The following is a 6,000-nucleotide window of genomic DNA, read 5'->3' as shown; positions in this document are numbered from 1 at the left end:
GAACTGTTTGTCACAAACAAATTCTATTCAAAACCCAAAACATTTTATTAAGTAAAGTCATACAGACTCTCTGTTTGCAAATCAGCTATTTCCTTATCTAACTCTAGTTCAAAGTCTATTTGATGCATAAAAGTAGGTATGAAGAGACTATTTCGAAATAGCTTTTAGACTCAGGGGAGGAGCCAACAGAGTTTTTATTTGTTTAGTTTGAATGAAGCACTTGGGAATGTCAGATGTTCTTGGCACTTTGGGAGAAGGATTGGTTCAGGGCATCTAACATGTACCCTGGGCAGAAAATGGCATACAAGTAGTGATGGTGAGTCTATCTCGTGTGTAAAGCCATCTTTACAGAGAACCCTACAGCATTTCCTTCCATTATACTTGGAACTTTCTGGTGAACTACAGGATATGGAGGCATTGGGAGAAAAACAGACACCAATTGAAGGAGGGCTTGATGCAGCCTGGGATCCAGACCCTGTGGGACTACCTCTAACAATAAGCATATAAAATTACAAAGCCAAAATTAAGTCCGAAAGTGAGCATTCATTTAGATGGAGAAAATAAATCACGTCAAATTACTGGTATTATAGGTCTCTAAGACTGTTCTGAAATCTCTTTAGGCAGGTTGTCAGAAAAGCTTACATAGCAATGCTCTCTGATAGCAACCTGGCTTCCCCTCCCAATCCAGAACATCCCAGCAACTCTCAGCACTCACAGGGGCCTTTGAAAGTGAGAAACCTTGAAGTTTAAGCTTCCTTAGGTTTCTGATAATACTATTCTGAACCCAGGCCCACAGAAAGGACACAGTCATTTTGGGATCCTGATTCTTCGGTTTATGCTCTGTGTTAGGAATTGGCTACTTCTATCCAGGGCTGTCCCTGAAACCAGGATCAGGACATATCCTGGAGTTAGAAGGGTAAATCAGATTACTGAGTAAGGCGAGCCTTGAAATGGGACCTGACTCTGCAGCTCCCATCTGCAAACAGGTAGTTAGTCACCTTTTTTCCACTTTCTAGTTGAATTCTGTTTATCTTATAAGCTCAAGTTTTAATGTCAACGCAAAGCAGATGGCAAGCAAGCTGTTGAATGGTATGGCAACGTTAGGTTAGAAACCTAAGGAAAAGGACCAGGGTGTTGCAGACAAAACCTCGGACAATGGCTCAGACCTGTGCTATGGATGCCAGGTCATTTTGCTCACTTTTTTTTTTTTTTTCCACAGGGGCAGGCACCGGGAAACGAACCCAGGTCCTCTGGCATGGCAGGAGAGCATTCTTGCCTGCTGAGCCACCGTGGCCTGCCAGGTCCTTTTTGAAGTGATGGCTTACAATAGTTAGAATGACCAGAATCTTCTCTTAGGTTGTAGGCTACCATGATGGTTAAGCTCATGAGTCATCTTGTCCAGGTTATGGTGTCCAGTTGCTTGTCAACCAAGCACTGGCCTGATTGTTACTATGAGGACATTTTGTGGACTTAAACCATCACTAAGGTGACGGCATCTATGGCTGATGACTCAAATCAACTGAGGAGATTGCCTTCAGCAATGAGAGAAGTCTCATCCAATCAATGGAAGCCTTTAAAAGGAGAAGTGATGATTTCAGCAGTCGCCAGGGAGAATTTCCATCTCTACAGAAGCCAGCCAGCTTCTCTTGGGGAATTCATCAAAAACCTTTATCAGAGTTCCCAGCTTGTGGCCTGCCCTATGGGATTTTTGAACTTAAAAAAATCTCATAATATTTACAGCTCTCTCCTGTCGGTTCTGTTTCCCTAGAGAATCCTGACTAATAGCTACTATCCAGAATGTGATTTTAAAGGAAAGGAAATAAGCTTTTCACATGCACTCAGGTCTCCATGTATCTCTTCTCACTGAGTCTTCACAACCGCCCATATGGGAAAACTGAGGTCCACATAAGTTAATTACCTTTCCCCAAAAGTACAGCTAAGACTGAACTCTCCATTAGGCATTCTATATGAAGTTCCGTCAGTTAAACCTGGGCTCAAAGTTTCTCTCCTTGATGGTAAAGGCTTTATTCTGCCCGAAGTATTGGGAGAAGACAGAGTGTTCAGTTCCGTTCCACAAATATTTATTTCAGCCTTTGCTTTGAGCCAGACCTTGGGCTAAATACTAAGAATTCAGAGGCAAAAGAGACAAAATTCATACCATCATGGAGCTCATAGTCTGATGGCTAAATGAGACAAGTTAGTAGATAATTTCAGTATGGATGACAATAAACGTTTCTTCAGCTTTTCTACAAAGCAGACCTAAAAGCAAAGGACCCCTCTGCCATTGTGAAATTCTTTACAATCTTAAAATAAAACTGATGCCCTGGAGATACCCTGTGATATCACGTAACCCCACGTCCAATGCTGGGCACCGTGGTTTGAGAAGCAGAATGCAAGGTAAGTGGTAAGATAGATAGAAGCTGGGGTGCTATGAGACTACACAGCGGGGGCTCTACCCCAGCCTGGGAGTGAGCAGCCTAAGCTTTCTGGAGAGGGAAATTCCTGAACTGAGGCTGGAACAAAAGCTGGAGGCCAGCCCAACTGAAGCAGAACTCATAGACTTAATCACTGAACCCTCCTAGGCTAAATTTGAAGGAAGGCTAATTAAGAGTTTTAGTTTGTTTCCCTTTCAACATAAACACTAATGTACCAATCACTTTCTAGAAGGAGAAGGAAAGAGAACTAAAATTAATTGAGTGCTGGCTTTATGCCAGGTACACTGAATGTATGATCTATTAACTCTCTCATCTGTCCCATTAGATTGTTATTGTTTATCCCCAATTTATGGATGAAGATGTTGGGATTCAGAGAGATTGACAAACTCTGCCCAAGATAAAAACAAACTAGGAAGTGCAGCCAGAATTCTGACTGGTGCTCCCACCGTATTCCTGTTTCTGAAGTGTCTCTCTCCTGGGCGGGTGCAGTAGCTGTCAAGAAATCAGTGGTATTGGTTCAAGTTTCAAATAGGAAAGGAAGGAAAAATAGATCTTCCATTCATTCTCTGGCCATCTTCTTTCAGTCATAGAAAGCTCTCTGACTGGAACTTCTGGGACTGGGACACTCCTGGCTGGCATGGCAGCACCCAACCTCACCAGGCCAGACCTGCTGAATCTGGACTCGGAGAAGTAAGGGTTCATGGGACATCCTTTGGGAGCGTCCACTGAGGTCTGCTTTATGCAGTTTATACTTTACTGTCAACAGCTCACTGTTCGTAATTAAACTTGTACCATCATGCCTGAACTTTTAGGAAATGAGGACTTCTTTTTATGGTTCTCTTCTCAGTGGTAAAACCGGAGCCTTCTTCAGCTCCATGTGCCTCCTTTCCCTGTTGGGTCTTGACTCGGAGACTCTGAACTGTGGTTTAGAAAAGTGTGGATCCTGGCAGACAGCCGGCACATGCCTGGGTGAGAGCACGGATGGCCTTCATGAGCCATCTCTTCCAGGGGGCGGTTCTCTGATTCTATTTAGCAAAGGGTTTTAGGACACCCAAAACATAGGCTCTCTGATGCTATTTATGCAAGCACAAAAGGGAATACAGATCTCGCAAATGAAAGCTGCTGCCTGAGAGTAACTTTTAAAGTTACTTAAAATGACTACTTCCTCTCTTAAAGATAGGTGGGCCAGATGAAACAACCTTCGTTTGAAATAGGCGAGTAAAGAAATGAATGGGTTTAAGTGTCTTAAATTTATTTTTACTAATAAAAAAGGACTACATGTGCTTATCGAACAAAATGTGGTAGAACACATGTAAACAGAGAAGAGAAAAAAGCGACCACAGTCTCATTATGGAGAGCCAACCGGTCGGTTTGCATTTTGGTCAGTTTTCGAACTTTGTTTTGAATGTGGCAACTGAAACATCAGTTCAACCCATGGGCTCAGATGCTATTCATGAACCGAGCAGGTCCCAGTCTAATTCAACACTGTCCAATAGAACCATCTGTGACAAGGGGAATGCTCCATGCTGTGCTGTCCTAACCTGGCAGTCACTAACCACGGGCAGCTATCGCATGCTTGAAATTGACTAGACTGAGAAACTGACTATTTAAATCTAATTAATTTATATTGACATAGCCACACATAGCTAGTGACTATTGTATTAGACAGTGTGGGTCTACACAGAGGACTTATAAAAGAGTGCTATCAAAGCGTACAGTGGCAAGGAATGAAAGGTGGCATTGAAGACAATGAAGTATTTGTCATCTCGAATAATGACAGGACTAGGACTATTTCTCAACAAGGAGAAAAGCCACCCCCCAAGAAAACATGCTGCAATGGGCTCAAAATTAGGCTCTGAATAGGAAGTCAGTGATTAGCCACCTTCTGACATCCTAGCAATTAGCCAGTCTTAGGAGAAGAGCAGGTATCTCCAGAGAGGTGCCAAATAAATAGGAGATAAGAGACTATAAAAATGAAAAGCCTTTCGGTCTTTCATCACAGGATAATCCAATGCATGTGAATTAATGGCCAAAGGCTCAGTAATAGCCTTTGTGAGGAAACGGGAGCATTGTAGCAGGATATCCTTTTTCCGCACTAAAGCACCCAATTCTTTCAATTTTATATACAGCGGAAGCAATTAATTGTACTAGAAAGAAACCCACAGCTGGCTTTTCCTGATGGCCCCATAAGCAACAACCACTATTGTTCAGTTTTCAAGACAGATGTAAAGTCATCCTACTGTGCTGTAGAGTGTTTTCTGATTGTTTAGTAAGTCGACTTTTCCAAAGATGATAAACTTATAGGGTAACATCTAAAATTCAAGTCTTATCACCCCACATTTACAGTATAAGCAACTGTCAAAAAGTTCATTTTTATTTGTGTTATAATCCAAGCATATGACTGGGTGCTAGTATTTCTTCTAAACTTTATGTGACTGAATCATAAGTTATTCACTTTTGTCTGTCTTATGTGTTTATATACAGTTCACTGGTACAGTCTCTGCTTTTGTGGTTAATATTTATAGAGTGACTATTTGGGGATTGTGTATAACAAATAAGACTATATATCAAAAACCTAGAAACTCGACATTTCAAACTACTGGTCTATATGACATTATTCTGCTTACTAAATGCATTAAAACATACTAAGTATTTCATCAGTTGTTACATACATCTTTTTTCACATTTTAACATCTCTGTAATTGGGATGCCTTACAATGTGTAGTGTGTCAGAGTTTAATTGGCAATGTTTTTCCCTCTTAGTTATACATGAAATGATTCATCTTATAGTTAATGGTGTCTTAGATTTGATGAAATACAGTATATGTATACTTAAAATCTTATTTGTATGATGTATTATTGCAAATATAACAATAGAATAAATTTTGTTAAGAAAACACATTGATCAGCTAAATGAACTTTGATTAATTATTCATCTTGTATGTTAACAAACTTTATTCTGAGAAATAGGCATCTTGCCTCCTTCATTCCTCCCCAATTTCTTTTTATCATTCAACCAGTTCTTTCTAAACAATATTCATTTTTCTGACTATATTATTTCTCACTGTGGAGATATATAGAAAACCTTATTGAAGAAAATAATAGCCGTCTATTATGCCACCACTCAGAAAAATACTGCCCACATTTTGACCCTATTTCCTTTCAATCTATTTAGATGCATACATATTTTGTAATATAGAATTAACAAATGTGTAAATATATCTTGCCAAGTGTCCTGAAAGGTATATAATATTAAACATACAAAAGCTGGTTCTTTAGGCAAGCCAGGAGATGAGGCTTCCCGCCTGCATTTGGAGTAGCACTTTTGTGGATCCATAGTAAGAAGGGGTTCAGTAAGGCGAGGTGCATAGCTCCTGGGAACCCCATTCACACAGAGGATGATGTGAAGGGCACACCCTTGGAGTGTAGCAACCCTGGACTCAGCACAGTGACTGCAGCAGTAGTGGGAACTGGGGGGCTGTGGGATGAGAGGAGAGCAGGTGTAGTCTCTTTGACCTTGAAGGGCAGATCAGCACAGCAGATGCATCACGGAGTTTGTGACCCC

This window comes from Tamandua tetradactyla, chromosome 13 (assembly GCF_023851605.1).
Source record: "Tamandua tetradactyla isolate mTamTet1 chromosome 13, mTamTet1.pri, whole genome shotgun sequence".
Lineage (NCBI taxonomy): Eukaryota > Metazoa > Chordata > Mammalia > Pilosa > Myrmecophagidae > Tamandua > Tamandua tetradactyla.
This window is presented reverse-complemented; position numbering follows the sequence as displayed.